Here is an 18,078-nt window from a genome sequence, read left to right on the forward strand (position 1 = left end):
GGTTGCATGTAGTTAAATGACCCCTCACATTTGTGGCTGTCATATTGCATCTCACTGTATATGTCATATACATCATATACATCATGTACATGGTCAGTGGTGAAGTGCCTCTCACATTTAGAATAAACAAACTAGCATTGTAGCAAAGATAGTTAGATAGAACATTGTATAGCTCAGGTAGTCATTCCCCAAGCTTGGATAGCCAAGGCTTAATAATCCACCACTCAAGACATAGGAACCCCTCCTACAAGCTCAGGCAGTGGGTTATTCATTGACCCTGTCTAGGTCCGAATGCCACCTTCTGCCAGCACTGCCCCTTCATACATGACTTATTAAAGCTCTACAAGACTGGAGATTGTAGACTTTTATGGGGGAACCTGGGTGAGACAACAAACCTGGAATGGATTTCTTAAAACCCAGGTTCTGCCATGATAGTCTATCTTCTCCAGTTAAAGCATGTGTGGTGGGAGCATGGAATGGCAGAGGTTGGGACCAGTATGGGTTGTTCCCACTCTCACCACCAATGTCTAATTACAACTAAAACAGTAAAAAGGTTGCAAGATGTTGGCAAGAAATGACGGCAGGTGGCAGCAAATACAGAGCAATAAACTCGCAATGAACAGCCTAAGTGGTATCCATTAGTATAAACAAAAAAGGCTTCTTGAACCACATGATAGGGGTTCACCTGACACCTCTGCACATGGTGAATGACAAAGTGATAGACAGAGGCTGCAAAGTTGGAATGGAGTGGACTGCTGAGGAGGATACACTTTACCCAGTGAAGCTGGGTGGCAAACCAAACCTGGAATAATTCTGGTCCAGGACTGAAAACATTTACTAACAAATAGTAAATGGCTTTTAGGAAATCCATTCCAGGTTTGCTGGATCACCCAGCTTCACTGGTGAAAATGTATCCTCTGCAGCCTTGGAAAGCTTTATTAAAGTAGGCCCTATGTCTTTTATTGCTGGACTGTGCAGACTTTTCAATGCTTCCTGCCTGACAGAGTCTCTAAAACCTGTTAAAAAAAATCCACGATTTGCTGAATATGTAAAACTTTGTCCATTTTTTTTTTTTTTTTTTTAGGCTTTTTTTGCCTTTTTTTGTTTTCAGTTGGAAGCGATCAATTATAAGTGGATGTTTAGTGCTGATATTGACACCGGCCACTATTCAACTCTGTAATTTACACTTCTGCTGATTGAATGCTTTCATAATTGCCACTTGCCTCTTTGATTTCTGCTAATCTATGAAGTTTCTGAATTCTGTTAAAGGAAAATTAAAAAAAAAATCACAATTTAACCTCTGGTCAACATGTTGTGATTGAGCTTCCTGGCACATAAATAACCTTTTATTTGCAGAGAAAATCAAGAAAATTGCATTGATTGGCTTATGAAATTTACTCACGGGTGGAGATAGGGAGTTGCAAAGCGTGCTGTTGCATGAGGATCCTGGATCCACCCCAGGCAACAGGGACCCCACAGGAGCCCCAAGCCAGTTAGGCAGGAGAGACCCCAAGTCAGTTGTGCACAGGGGCCCATTGTTGGCTACATTAACTGCTGACTAATAGCTGTTAGTAGCTGACTAATCATGTGATTACACAAGCAATGCCTGTAATATGAAACTGTCAGATCTACAGGGACTGCTGCAGGGTTGACACATTGATCACTCCTATTGGTGTCTACATTGCGCAGCACAGAACTCAGAACAATCATCTCACATAAACACTCATTATGCTCCGGCTGTATTTAAGACTCACGCAGTATTTTTGGAAAGCCATTTATGCGAGGTAAGCGGTACTCACACATTGCAAAGAGATTTTTGCTCTTTTCCCAGGAGCGGGAATAAAATGCGTAATGCTTGTTTGATGAAGAGATTCTGCCATAAAATGTATAATTAAAAATATTCCACTCTTCAAAGAGCTCCTGCAGTTTAGAGAGAGAGGAAGACGCCTGCGGCCAGCGGCACAGCTGTAGATGTTCACTCTGCTAAAAGGCCGCAGAGTTTTCACTTTCAGCTTGCCGCTCATCTCCAATCATCTGATATCAATCAACACTTTTCTGAAAATTATCTGGATTTTAGATTTTATTTTATTTCTTAGGAAAGTGACACAATGATACATTGTGATATTCCCCAATTCAAAGATCAAATCACACTTAAGTACAGATAAGAGACAAGGCAAGGTAAAATCTCTCTCCTCTTCAGTAAATCTGCCCTCCAGCCTCCTCTTCAGTAAATCTGCCCTCCAGCCTCCACTTCAGTAAATCTGCCCTGCAGCCTCCTCTTCAGTAAATCTGCCCTCCAGCTGCAGTAAGCTCTTCTATCACTTGCACCCTATTGCTCACAACTGTAATTCCCTGCTATTTAGACAGTTCATTTTTTAAATACAGTTATGGTTCAGACCTCCCTCAGCGACCCTGGCCCCTAACCTCGTCACTGACAGCACAGCTCTGGTTCTTAAAGAACCAATATGTGACGGCGGATGTCTGTCTGCGGTACTGAACCTCTCACTCTCGCCCTCAATCATTCTCTATGGCGCTGCCATGGGGGTAAGCCCCCCCACCCCACTCCACCCCCGAGGAATGAGTAAGCTATATCCGCACCACAACCTCACCACTAGTCTGAGCACAGCCATAATAGCCTTCCAATGTTAGTTAAGGGCAATAGGGACGTTGGGATGTTCTATGGCAAAATGATCAGAAATATAAATAAACCCTGCAGATTTATCTATATTGAATTGATATTTTCCAATGCTCATGTAATATTTTGGTGATTTTTTCACATTTACATTAAGCTGATCTCTTTCCCCCGCACACCCTATAGAGGAAAACAAAGCACAAGGCCCATCGTGTCATATCAGGCTGCTCGACTCTGAAGGAGTTTATCAGTATTAAGTTTATAATAAGCCCTGAAAGTGTCCTCACACAGAAATTTTTTGGTGGCCTTGAGACTTCCGCTAACCCACTGGGCCAGGATGTGAAGAGAACATTTGTAGGACCTCATTAAATGCGACAATCCTTGGGAGGCAACTATTTATCATGGCCGGTAATAGATCCTCTTTTGGCCGTCAGCAGACGTCCCTGCTGGCTCCTTTCATTGACTGTATGAATCTTGTCACTGCCGGTTTGGCTGCAAATGAAACGTGTTTTATTTTCCGTGGCTTGGCCCGGTGTCCCCTTTTCATACATTTTCTATAGAAATGTTTAACCTTCAAGGGAAATGAAATCTAGAAGAGCATTTCTTTTAATGTATTTATATCAAGGGGGCAAATATAATAGCTTCGGTCAATTGTGGTTCCTTTGTCCAGATTGATATACAGATGTTTTATAAGGTTTGTTTGTTATTTTGTATGAACATAAAATAAATGCAGCATCTGTGACAAATATAACAATATTAGGATGATGGCTGTAGGGAAAAGGTATAAAAATGTCAAATTATGAGAATTCAAAGCCAGGAGATGGATGTGGGAAGTTTGTGTTGCCAAAAATTAAGCACTGAGAGCGATTTGTTGCCATAAGGTTCCCTCGCACCAACCCTAACACTAACCCCCCTCTATCCTAACACTAACCCTCCTAATAACCCTATGGCTTTGGATGGAAGTTTCTTTAAAGCTCAATATTTCTGGTTCACTACTGTCAATAAGTCTTGGAAGTGGAACTTTCTTTAAAAAAAGAGAATTACCTTTATAGGTGGAAAGCCATTGATTTCTCTGTGATCCTAGTCCAGTAGGACCCGTGCCGCCCCATCTTCCTGGGTGCTGCCATGTTCTTCGGGGCAGGCATGAAATCGGGTGATGTTCCTTCCTAATAAAGTAAAAAAAAAAATAAGTGCCAATCAATTTTTTTACATTCCAGGAAAGCTCCTTCTGTGCATGACCGATTTTTGCCCACAGCATTTTGGAATATGTGACTTTCTGTAACTCTAAGACCAAATGTCTCTTTATTCCTAACAATGACTCTCTGTAACACTAATGTTCAAGTGGACCGGGTGTAAAGATAACCCTCCCTGTAACCCTAGCACCAACCTTACCTGTAAATCCACCTTTAACCCTAGCTTTAACACTTTCCCTGTAAACCTAATACTAAGACTTCTGTAATCCTAATTCAAACCCTCCCAGTGGAGGAGAGGGAATGGGGCGGCATTTGGTAAAAAAACTTTATATTCCAGATTTAGGCAACCTATAGGGGACACCCCTGAATAGGGACAGTGTCTTCACAATGTATTAGTGAAATTCCATTGAACAATCACATGGCAGGGCTGGGTGTCTCCTGCAAACCAGGGTTGTTTTTCGGCAGGGTCCATTCTTTCACTATGGCCCCAATTGAAAGAACAGAATGCTTGCAAGGATTTGGGATCCTGTACATTTGGGGCCTCTACTTTATTTTTGCCCAGGGCCCAATTTTGTCTTAAATCATCCCAGTCTGCATATACAGAAAGGTGTGATTTCAGAGCCTCCAATACCCAACCACCAGTACTCAAACCTTGTAAGTGACAGCCACGGAAACATAATTGGTTTTCACAGCTCATAGCTTAGAATGATATAAGAATGACAATTCGAGGAATTTTCTTCCCATTGTGAGTAGAAGATACAATGTAGAATCTTAACTTGCATTTTCATATGTCAGTCTTGCAGGGTCTGTGCATAATGTCCCCGGGTAAAATCTAATGGGATGTGAACTTTAAACAAATACTTGTCATACCTGTCGGAGGAAATTAGGATCAAACAGTGATCTTAAGTACATCTTGACTTCATTCCCTTCAAGTCATCTGACGCAGAACATCTTCTGTGAACTCGGCGCTTCTTCACAATCTTCCTTGGGTCAAGGCTGCACTCTGACCGCTGTCCAGACTGAGACAAGTCTGTCGATGATTTCTGGAACCAGTTACTTCTGTCAGTACGTTTATGTAGCCTGGGGACTAGCACCACTTTCATTCATAGTGCTTTGATATATATCGCAGTGCTGTACAGAGAGACCTGAGCCAGTCCCATCAGTCTATGTAGCAGAGCAGCTGACACAGTGGCCCTCAAGAGACTCTGTGTGAGCTGAGACCGTAATGTAGAGAATCAGAAGACACCATGGAGCACTTTCTGCTCCATTGTCCCTCCAATGTAAAATTTTACAAAAGGGTGGGGAGGGCTCTAGGTATTCCCTGTCTTAGAAGAGTTAACTTGTGTGGTAATCAAGTCCAAGTTTTAAGAAAACCTTCTGAGACAGCTTCGCTCCCCTGATTGCTCTTGCAGCCCCAGCATAACTATAATATCTGTTCTTGGATAGAGATTCTCTATCCAAGAACACAAGAGTCCCACTGGATCCCTGGGCACTAGAGGCTAAATAGGGACAAGTCTCCCCATTCATTCACCTCTAGTGCTCTGTGATTGGCTGGGGAAAAAAATCCTGATGACACTTGAACTTTCATCAGGGTTTACCTTTCCTCAGCTAATCACAGAGCACTAGAGATGATGAATGGGGAGACTTGTCCTCATTAAACCTCTAGTGCCCGGGGAATTCCACACTGACAGGAGGACTCCCACAGCTGTGCAGCAGTGGTAAACATCCTGTCATTGTGGGATAACCTATAAAAAAATAAATGTTAGTTACACAAATCACACACATTCAATAAATTACCTTAACATTAAAGCCTCTTTTTTTTAACACTTTTTTTACACACGAACTTGCAAAGTCCAATCCCGTGTTTTTCTGGTCGGGTCTATCAGAATTCAAACAGCCATATTCAGGCCGAATATAAGGACAACCTGAATTCGAACACCAAGACTAGATATAAGTATATAAATGGCCATAGATCATGGCACTAGACAAATCACAACTACTGCGTATCTGGTTGGTGGGCCCAATTATGACCCCACCGTCTATTAACAGTCACATTGGTAGATAGTATGCATATGCGTAACTGTCATACCTGATGTGTTTCGCCCTATAGGTTTCCTCAGGGGTAGTTGCACATTTACAGATATGTATAATGTACTGAAAGAAATACAAATAGTAACAATGTAAATATAGTCTTTTTTATTAAGTAACAGGTAGAATACACATTAAAAAAAGACTAAAACTAAACAGCTTCTGCTATGCTCAGCCAATTATGTAGTGTGGGTGAACCCTGTATTAAATATTTATTTCTACATGCATTCATAGTAAAAATAAAAGCAAGAATATATTGGAATTAATATTTATAGGCTTAACAAAAATAAATAAATAAAATAACCTCAAACCACTTTTTTCCAATTTAAAGCCACAATAAAGAACATTTTATTTTGACATGGTTTCTTCTGACCAAAGAACAAAGCACTAATAAAAGACTGGAGAGATACAATGTATTACAGATGTCTCTGCAGGGAGACTAATGACCCTTCACCAAAAACGTGAGCAGTCGGTAAACAAGACAATCTGCTAACGTGACTTCTACTGATGTGTTAATTAGGCCGGCCCTGGGATGAAACGGCCCATTGGCAGAGACATATGCTGCACCGGAATAAGTGAGCAATCTGTGAGCATTGAGGGTGAATCCTCTGTACAGCTTCCCTAGAAAGATGAAAAGTCAGGAGAATTTCCTTTGTGTAGTGAATATGATGAAGGAGCCATATGCAGCTCTGTCATGTGCACTATACAGCAGTACAATTCCCAGTCTGCAGTGTCTCACTGCCATGGAATATTAATATATTGTATATATAAATACTGAGGAGAACATGAGAAGAATGGGATATACATAGCAATGAATCTTGAAGAAGATTGTCCTTGGAAATCAAAATGTTTTACTCCTAAAACTTTACTGTCGGAACTCAACACCTAAAAGAGACCACACTGTGTTTTTGTATTGTGCTATCTGGATCCATTTTTTCCATGTTCGCTTTTTGCCACACATATCCAACTAATCTCTGCCCAACCCATTTACAAAGCTTATTAACTCTGGTTAGGTGACATCATATAAAGTTTTATTTGAGGCTGAGAATGTCTAATACATTTTTTCCCAATCTTTTATACATGGTGTACCCTCTTAAAATAACTCCCAGGTTTTCAGGAAACCTCAGCTATAATTACTATATCCACAGCTTACAGTACATTAGTATGATGGCCCTCTGGGAAGAATGTCACCCTTACAGGGAGCCAAAAAGATCATTGGTGACTATTAAAATGGAGGCACAAATTCCTCATTTGCCAAGGAACCCTTAGGATTCTCTGGAGGAACCCTGTTTGAAAAATGCTGATCTAAGAGAAAAGAACTAATATTATATCACAGCTGGACTATGTAGCATTTCAGTATGAGTTCATTGATGACTTACATAGGGGGAGTGACCATGACAAATGGGGATCACAGGAAAAATGTTGAATATTGCCGGGTGTTATTCAACTTGGAAAAGGGTCATCAGGATGTAGCAGAGCAGAAAATAGAACTGTGTAGAGATGTTGAACAGTTATAAATGTCTCCACAAGAGAGGAATGGGTGAGAACGTGGAGTGAAAAAAATTAAACTGGACTGATACAGCAGTTTTAAAAATATATTTTGGAAAATTAATTTTGTTAAACAACTAAAAAAGAAATCTTTAATTGCTTAGCCCAGTGTTTCTCAACCAGGGTTCCTCCAGAAGTTGCTAGGAGTTTCTTTTGCAATGAGCAGTTTGTGACTCTCAGGTCAGTTTAAGTGACACCAATAATCTTTTGGAAATCTGTAAGGGTGACATTCTTACCAGTGGCCAAGGCATTCTTCTCACTGACCACCACACTAATGTACTGTGAGCTGTGGATATAGTAAATATTAAAAGGTGTTCCTTGAAGACCTGAAAGATATTTCTGGGTTTAAAAGATCAAGAAACACTGGTTTTGATGTATATATAATCCAATTTGGATTCACATACCAAACATACAGTGTTGGACAAATAGGAGCAAAGGTGAAGCAAAAATGTTTTATACATATTCAATGGCCATGGGGCCATTTGTGTGTCTCTGCCATTATCCCAGGATGGCTTGGCCAGCAGTAGGAAATGGCACTATGTAGGTCAGTCTTATAAGTGTTGATTCTTAGACCTAATTCTTGAGTTTTAGGGTCTTCAAGTTACAACTTGAGAGATTTACAAACCAGTGAGAATATAAATTTATATCACACAGCCAGATACTTCCTCCTTATACAGTAATGTTGGAGAACTCTGCTTGAGATGAAACATTTTATATTTTCACTTACATCTGCTCATTTTCATTAGTAATCGTGTTTGATGCTTCATTTTCTGTCCTCATGGGACTCTTTTCCTTTTTTTTACTTCTCATCTTGCTGTGACTTTAATATATCACCGCGTTGCTCAGACAGTCATCAGAATTACTGGCTTTATCAAGCATGACAGCTCCTCGGAGTTACACTTTTACTTGCACATGGTGTTCCCTCCTGCTCCGGCTTCTCCACCAGATGGGAGATTAGGACTAATGGACGCTTGGAAGGATCTGCAAAGAGCTACAGCAGACCGTCAGTAGTGCCTAACCACAGCACGAGCTACACCAAGACGTGGAAAGGATTCATCTTGGTGCCCCAGGAAAAAAAGAGAAGATGGGATAGAGATCAATATTCCTCTTCTACTGATAGTATGAGGTGCATCAAAGAAAACCGAATGAAATGCTTTGCAATTAGAAGATTCAAGATAGTCTAATGAGTTAGGATTTAGTTCAGGCTGTATCAGCTGTGAAAGTTTTGTTTATCTTCATTTATAGGATGATGGGAGTTCAGTAATTGGAAAGATTGCTGGGAGGCCACAACGTACTGGAAGTGAGTGGGCAGTTATAAATATATAGGTAAATACAGATAAGTGCTCAGATAAGAATGAGATACAGCTGAATACACAATCCTCCTTAGAACTAAGGGAGTGTGCACACGCTCAATTTTTGTAGCTGGAAATGATCATTCATAATTGTTTTCAGCCACAAAAGACTTGGCAAAAGAGATGGACAGCATTGTTCTGTTCTAGATTCATAGAACTGTCAGTATCCCACACAAGTGCCATCAGTCAGGCACATTGAGGTTAGTTTGCTATAGAACACTAAGTGAAACTGTTATAAAAATAAAAAAATTACACTTACCCTCCAGCAGAGACTCCATTCCCACCACACCTGGACACAAATCGGTCCTGCGCCATCCTAGTATCTTCCTTTTTCCTGGCACAGAGAAAGTGCCAAGTGTTAGCATCTTCTTCTGTTTTCAATAGAGATCTACACTTTTTGCATTGCCTGGAAAAGCCCCTTTTGTGCATGCCTGAAGCCTCCTAGGATACGTGACATAGGTATCTCAGAAGCCTCTGCACTCCCAATCAGTCTTTACCACCACGGCAGCAAAGACAACAGAGCAGGGCTTGCTCTTTAAAAAAAAAACAAAAACAAATTTTTAGCAAATTTTTACCTAACCTGGTGTCATGTCTTGGCCCATATATATATATATATATTTTACTCATTTAGAAAACTCAGACTAGTGCTTCAATGGCTTAGGTTCATTAAGTTCTAGGCAAAACCCAACCCACCATTCTGTACTTTGTCTAATAAGAATGCCCTCATTGGTCACTAAAGTTCCACAACTGGACAGGGAGGCACTGTGATTGGCAAATAAGGGATCCGGTGACAAAGTGACTCCAAGTCAGAGAAACACACGGAGGATAGTTTTGTGGCTAATAAAGTTACCAATGGCTGGTGTATTGTGGTTCCGACAGGCAGGAGATCTGTATTGAAGCTGAGAGTGAAGTTTTAGTATTCTGCGAGGTAGTCTGCTGACTTTATCTGGGGATTTACTTATCACCGACAGATCTTCTATATCTAATGCCGTGTAATGTACACCAACTGCTGCAGCTGGAAAATTGAGGCTTGATAGGCAGATTATTTAGGGATGAAATCTCAGCTGTGACTGCTGATATTTTATCATATATTACAATGCTAGAAGAGGGAGAACTTGAAAATGTCACTTTGTTCAGGGTTGGAGGATTGAGTGTGGCAAACACTTTTCCTGGAATTGTCAGTCCCGGCCTCCAAGATGAATGCAATGTTTAAAAATGCGCCGCTTTGTAAGGGTTATTTTCTGTAATCAGGGATGTACAATGATAAAAAGTGTGAAGATTCATTGCTTTTAATTTTTTTTATTTCGTAATAATTGCTTCCTAAGACCCTGCTTCCTGCAGAGCTTTATAATCGACAATGCACAGGACATGCTATGCTATGATTGTGTATTGTATGCATTTTTGGGGGTCTAGGTAGTCCCAGAAATAAGAATTAATTTTAGTCTTTTTGTGAATATTGTTGAATTTGGTAAATTTGTTATATTTCCCTCCCCTGTCCTCTTTTGTGTATACGACATTTTTTTGCATTTACAAAATTGGAGTACTAACTGGACTGGTGTGCTTATTGGAGTCATGACATCCTTTAGGCCAGTGGTCGCCAACCTTTTGGACGTCATGGATCACTAATTTCAAGGACTTCTGACCGTGCCATGTGTCACTTACAGAGCTTCGGATGACCACAAATTTCAGACCACCGGTTAGAGACCGCTGTTTTAGACTACATTCAGTGGGGTGTATAGTGTAAGCCATGTATTTAAATGTTCCTGGGTTCTTCTCTTTAATTGTTCTGGGGAGCAGTTTTGACAACGATTTGCTATACATGACTGATGGTGGTTGCTTTCTTTCAGGTTGATGTTGCACTGGTTGCAATGAATCATGAAGTATCTGGTCTCCTGATGTTGTACTCCAAATTGGTGTTAGAAGATGGTTATCTGGCCGATGACCCTGTGCTATCTACTGTCGCAGTATCACACCCCGTTTATTGTGTCCAGTGATGTCACTTGCAGCAGCAAGGAGAACAAGGAAATAGCAGCATCTCCTGCTTCCCTTTAGACGTGCAGCCTGATATGGATCTTCTCAGCATCCCCAGCACATACTCTGAGGCTGTGAACAGGGGATTTTAGGAGCAGATTAGTTTCTGGCTCTATCCTGCACTGTCATTGGCTACTTGGAAATTAGCACCTTTCCGCTCCCAGACCCCAGTGCCTTTTGTAGTGTTAAGCTGGGCCGACCTGGTGCTAGTGTGTTTTTTATTATATTTACTGTTGCTGGCTTTGCCTGTTCTTGACCCTGGGGCTGTATACTGCCTGGACCGACCTTGTGTCTGTAACCCTGACTCTGCTTTGTCTTTGCCCTTGAATACCTCACCTGGTGGACTAATTACCCGTAAATGTCCTCTGGCTCTGTATTATGGATTTACCTCTGCTGGAATCTCCTGTACTGTATCATCTGTGTAATCCTGGTCCTCTGAGAGTCCTTTGCCAGATTCCTTGCCTTGCACACAGAAGTCCTGGAGGACTAAATCGTGTGCTGGGACAGCACAACTATCCTCTCAAGGCTAAGCAGGGGCCTACTATAGAGGAAGAAGTGTGGTATTAGATTGGGGACTGCCGTCTGGCGAGTACTGGTGCTGGGCTGGAAAACATTTTTTAAAACCATTTAAAAGGAGTCCATTTAAAAGGAGTTAAATTTTATTCTGATGGTTCAGCAGAAGAAGACCCTGAGATGCTGTATAAATCATCCAAAGACATTTCAACCATTCCAATGATAACCGGGGTTCTAAAAAGACTGGTTGACAAAGGTGAACCACTACCTCAAAAAACAAAGCTTTAATCCCACTGTTTTTGGATTGTCCACCCACTACAGCATCCTTTAAAGGCTGTCTATGGTCCATGCAGTCAACATTGTAGATTTAGGATTGTCATCTATTGTCTAAATAATTTGGAAAACTCTTTTTCAATAATTGTTGTGTCTTACTGCAAATTTTTGTTTTTTCTGTGCAATGCAATAACTCCTGCCGCCCATCTCTCTCTTCCAGGCTATATTAGTGTAGCCACAGCATCATGTTATTCTGAAGCTACATTGCTGCTTGGTGGCTACAGCCCCCAAATTGCAATGTGCTAGTCAGAGGAGACAGGGAGCACAGTTTTTGATTTTTAGTTGCTGTGGGGAATTGGCAGTACTGTGCGTGGTGAAGACATGCTAGTGTCAGTTGTGATCTGATGGCAGTTTTGCAGAGGACACCTGGACACCTGGTCTATCTGGTTACCACTCTGCCCGCAGATCATCTGCTCAGCAAGCTGCCACATCACCTTCATCCCTGTAGCTGTGAATTTGCCACTTTCTCGACATCCCGAGAAAACAGAAATGGGAACAGTGCACAGCTGAAGGGAGCAGCCAATAAACAGATTGTTCAATCTGCACCTCCAGTAATCCTGTGTCACCTGCCAGGGGGAGGCGACCTGTAACACCTGGGCAGTAGAGAGGTTGACAACTAGAGGAATTTTTTACTAGCCTGGGTCAATGTTGTCACCTGGTAAAAGAAAATTGGGAGTTACTGAACTAGTGGACAGGAGTTTAGGTAAAAGGAAAAAAAAATGAGTTTACAATAACTTTAGCTTACAATGTATCATAATATTATATCTGATAAATATTTTGACAGTTTGACCAGAGATTCACTTTAAGCATTCAGCAGTCTTTGAAAACTCCTATCAAAAATGAATAGCAGTAAACCTGAGGGCATTGTAGGGGATACCAGCAATGCTATATCTGTTCAGATTTCTGAAGAAATAGAAAGCTGGTTACCGAAGCAGCGATCTGCAAATTCATATAAATCTCTTTGTAAAATATTACAGTGCTGTAAGAAAGAGAAATCTGAGTTTTCTGCCAATTTTAGAAACTCCTGGTGTGAAAAGGAGGGAGCTAAAATCATTCCCAGGAATCCAAACTGATAATATTTATTCCAGAATGAGCGCTGTGGTTATTTTTGCAACAGACAGCAAAATGGTTATTTTAAGGTATGCAGTTTCTGTTCATAGATTCGTAAAAGGTTACATTGTGGTTGCATAAACATTACTGCTAGTCTCAGGCCACTGAGCTACTCAGCATTGGCAAGGTAAATGTCATGACAGTATTCAGTCTCTGGCCTATTCACAGTAGTGCTCAGCTTTATTAAACACTAGAGCAGCCCAAACATTTCTATGGGCTTTACAAAGCTCAATAACTGTAGCTCCTGTCCTTACACCGGAGCTGAAAACAGCACATATTGAGTATGAGCTCAGCCATATTTGCCTACAATTGACCACCTGATTGCTAAATTAATTAAAATATCCCACTGGCATATTCCAAACTGCTAATAACACTGTTATTCGGCCCTCCCCTCAGGCATGTTTGGTTTGGCATTACCTTTGATTCTACTCTCTTATTTACCCCTCATAGTCAAAACATTTCCAGGTCCTGACAATTTCACCTACGCAACATTTTCAAACTCTACCTGTCCCCAGAGACCACCAAACTCCTTGTACACTCTCTTATCTCTGGTCTAGACTACTGTAACCCTGTAACCTCCTCCTCTCTGGTATTCCACTAACCCGACTCTACAATCTATTATGAATGCTGCAGCCAGACTCATCCATCCTTCCTTCCGCTCCTCTTCTGCTGCATCTCTTTGTATTTCTCTTTTTTGGCTTCCATTTCGCCTTAGAATTAAATTCAAGTTCCTGTGGTTTGCCTTCAAATCCCTCCACAGTTGTCCCACTTACAATTTCTGACCTGATAGAAAAATACTCCCCCAGCCGCTCTCTCCGCTCCTCCGATGACCTACTAATGACTTCTTCACTCTTCTCATTTAAAAGAGCTCTCAAAACCCATCTTTTCAAACTTGCCTACCCATCTTCTTCTGTCTCTTAAACCCTCACTACCACCAGTCCATATCCCCCCTCATATTGTGTGCTTCATTACCCATCTTTTAGATTGTAAGCTCATCGGGGCAGGGTCCTCTTCTCCTCCTGTGTCACTGTCTGTATCTGTCTGTCATTTTTAACACCTATTGATTGTACAGTGTTGTGTTGGCGCTTTATAAATATGGTCTGAGTGATAAATATGGTAAGAGTGATAAAATGTAGCCTACTTTTGGGTACCTAGCATTTTCCCTAATTGGGTTGGAGTCTTTTGGACTGATAATATATACTGAAATACCGTTCCTGTGGTTATTAACAATGAAAATGATATGAATCGATTTGATCTGAGGTCTGGGTAAAAAACTGACTCTGCATGTGAGTCAACCGGTAACAGTCTAATTCACTTCCCTGAAGAAGCACATTTGTGGGAAACGCGTGCAAATAGTCTCCCCTATACCTTTATACAAACTGGATTTATTGTGTCCTTCTTACTGGCCTTCAGCAACTATATAAATCCTATTTATTAATAATAATAATAAAAATAATAATAATAATATTAATAATAATAATAATAATAATAATAATAATAAATATTATAAATTTGAAATTTTCTGACAGATGAACAAATCTCTCTACACTTCTCATTGCAGTTGCTATAAAAATAAATGACTCATTTTGCCATCTAGTGGACAATCTCTAGAGTGCACAGCTGTGCCAATAGTAAATGCTATCTGAATAAAGAAAACTATGAACTAATCTAGAGCAAATTGACAAAACTTTGGTGATATATGATGACATGATCAGGATCCCATCTTGGATACATAACTAGTCAAACTTAAGTCTGTTGAGTTCATCCAGTAGGATTCAGTGGCTGTCTGCAGGTTCTGATAATGGAGATGTTGCCAGATCCCGGTTCCCAAGGTCCATGCCTCTGTCTCTTCTATCTATGATAAACTCCTGTATGGCTGCAGAACTCACAGCTCCTCATAGATTTTGTACTAAATGAGAAAAAAAATCTAGAATTATTTTAATTAAATTCTTGGGTTTTAGTGTTTACTCTCACAATGGTATTTATTTTTCTCAAAATATTAATGCCAAATTGATTAATGATGATTAAAAGATTTTACATTCAAGGCATAAAATGTTTTTTGGAAGATTAGGTAGATTATCAGTTTTTTATGTTATTTTACATTTTTATCATGACACTTTAAAAAATGTAAATACAATTAGGAATGATTGAAATCCTTGCCCATTTCTTTTTTTATTTTCTGTTTTTGTGTCCTACAGAGGATGAGACTGATGTCCTCATTGGAAGATCTCCACTCACCTCTTGCTTTAACGACAATTGTAAAATTTTAGATTTTTGTTTTCTTTCTATTCTCATACCAATAATCACAAGAACAAGTCAAGGGAAAACTGCTCCTGACTTGGACACACACAGCACTAAAAACAATCTATGGTGAACTAACCCCTAGAATGGTATTGACAACGAATGGGCGCACAGCCATTGGTGGCACCATTATATCCAAAGACGAAATAAAACAAAATGAAATTACAATTGAAAATTGAAACTTTTAGAAATTTCAGTCATTTCTAATTTTAATATATTTGCTAGTTCAAATCAATTATAAATGACTTTTAGGACCCTAACAACAAACCTACAAAATTAGAGACTTGGCCATGTTTCATACACACAAGTCTGACCAAACCCTGGTCAAGTCAAACACAAACTACACATCACCAGTCAAAATGATCACTCCACACTGTACGTGTTTTGTTTTGTAGTAGTTTTGTATAGTTATAATTGGTTTTAAATCAAATAGAGAAGGTAACATGGAAATAAAATACTGTACAGGCAGCCATTAACAAATTAATCCTTAAGACAACCTTAAACTACAACCATACTGTAAGTTACAGGGATGTAACAATCAACATTAACAATTTATACCAGGAAAGGTTTTGGACAGACAGTAGGGGGTAGCGAAAGTCTTGGGGGAGACAGCAACCCATCTGACTTTTACATCGACCTTTGTTAAGGTGCACAATGGAGAAAAGACCCATCAGTCCCGTGGAACATCTCAACAGTTCCATCAACAACAATCATACTGTAAACTCTAAAGCAGCCCATCCATCTATTTTTCAAAATCTAAAGTTTTAAACACCCAATATAATAAATTGTATTAGGTGTTTAGCATCATTTTCTCATATTAATGATAGTTTTTGGGTTGGCACGCCTTGTTGACAACATCCTCCCGTTCTTTCCTGATGAGGGAGGTGACACGTTTTAACGTTTATCTCAGATTGGCGTAGCTTGTGTTTTTTTTTTCAGAATCTAGAAATACCCTTGTTAATGCATCAATTAGGCTATAAAATGTACTAATTAAACCTCCTATCAGGAAATCATGACATTTCTGTTCATTTTCATTGCAGCGACAATTCTGAAGTTAATTTGCAGATAAGTCTGCTCATTCACATGGATGATTGACAGTTTGGGTGTCAGAAATGCTAAAGATAAGAGTGTAGTCATAGAGCAGGGGGTGAAATGGATGTGTTTAATCCAGGAAAAGTTAGCCTGAAGAGAGCCAACCAAGAATCTGAATATTCAGTTTTAATTATAATAATCAGCAAAAATGTTAAATGAGAATAACTTATTTTTCAAGAGTCTTCAGCTTGAGGGTCACATAAACTCAGATCTGCTAACTGCATGGCCTTTGAATCTTTTCTCCCAGATCCTGACTGGAGGGAATGCTCCGTATGATATCATTATTTTACACTTATTGATCAAGTACATACTGGGCAAAAAATGTTGCAATGGATGTGGATTCTTCATCCACTTGGGCTCGCAGGTTCCCCCGAGCACCTTGGATGAAACCACTGCAATTAATACTTTTTCCTGGAGTGAACTGGCAAGTTAAAAAATATCTTCTGTTCCAGTGACATCACAGATGACATCACTTTACTTTCAAACACAAGCTTTGTATTGGGATCACAAGCCTATGAGCAAAACAGATCAGGATTAAAGCGGTATCAGGATTAAATTGAGCTATAGAATCTTTTTCAGAGTTTTTACTGCAGGGTGGAGACACGTAGACCTTCCCAGTCTGACAACACTCTTAAACACAATGGATGCTGTGCAGTCATAATGAAACAAGACAGGCAATAAATGCTATTTTCAAAGTTGATTATTTCACTGTCAACTCTTACAATATCACATTAGTCATGTGATTGCGTCTGCTTTTCAAAGGCTCAGGCCGATTCCACTTCTCCATCCAAGTTGGGTAATCGTAATTTTAGACTTCTGGAGGCAAAAGAAATTCTGAGCAGCAAATTATGTTGTTCAGTCATTAACACATGCCGTTTGACAGTCAGTGCATATTTTTCAAAAGCAATGAAACATGCCTAATCACACCATTGCGCTTCATGATCTTGACATGAATCCAAATCTGGATACAAATCTAACTTTTATACAATATACGCTGAAAGTTCTGATTCTTCTTTTGTTGCCTGTGTTACCTTGTGCTGAAGTTACCTTGGAAAGGAAACTTCTTTTACTTTCAAAAAACTTTTTCCAAACAGGTCCATTCAAGTCCAAAACCCCAATGGTGAAGCTCTATAAAGATTCACATTGTGATCAAATTAATCTGCATGCAGTAATTCTAGCTAGAGCACTTTATAAAAATCATGTAACCATGAGTACTAGGTTTAAATATCAGATTACATCAGATAGTTAAGGACCCCTCTACGTCATGTAACCTTGAAAGGAATCTTGCTTTACTTTTGAAAAAAGGTTATTTTTCCATGCAGGTCCATTGAACTCATGGCACCAAGTCCAAACTCAAAAGGTGAGGCTCTATAAAGAACCTCCACCACCTTTCTCAACAGTGGTGGCCAGAATACTACCAATATTCACAATTAAAAACTCTCTTGGAGTTATGTAGCTGGCTCTACCAATTGGTGTTGGCCCTAGGAGTATGCAAGCTGTATCAAACGGGAAGCCAATCAGCCACAGTTCTTGTAACAACCTCTGGAATAATCCTGGGGTTTTCATGGTACTTTGGTTGAGAATGGCTGATTTAAAGAGTCTCTGGCTACAGAGATATATTTAAATTATGTGACAATGAGCACCAGGTGCAAACATCAGACAACATCAGACAGCCAATGGCCAAAGGAGTAACCTACAGACTTTTTGTTTACATTACAATCCAGAGGTTTCATGGAACATTGTGTCACGGTCGAGATTCAGGCTCGGAGTCCAGTAGCTGAAACAGCAAGCAAGCTCACAGTGAAGGCAGGCCTGGTTTGGTTCACACAGTAGCAATTTAGTCCAAGAAGCGTAATCAGAAGAGTAGTTGGTAAAACAGCAGCCA

This window comes from Pyxicephalus adspersus, chromosome 7, assembly GCF_032062135.1.
Source record: "Pyxicephalus adspersus chromosome 7, UCB_Pads_2.0, whole genome shotgun sequence".
In the NCBI taxonomy this organism is placed as follows: Eukaryota; Metazoa; Chordata; class Amphibia; order Anura; family Pyxicephalidae; genus Pyxicephalus; species Pyxicephalus adspersus.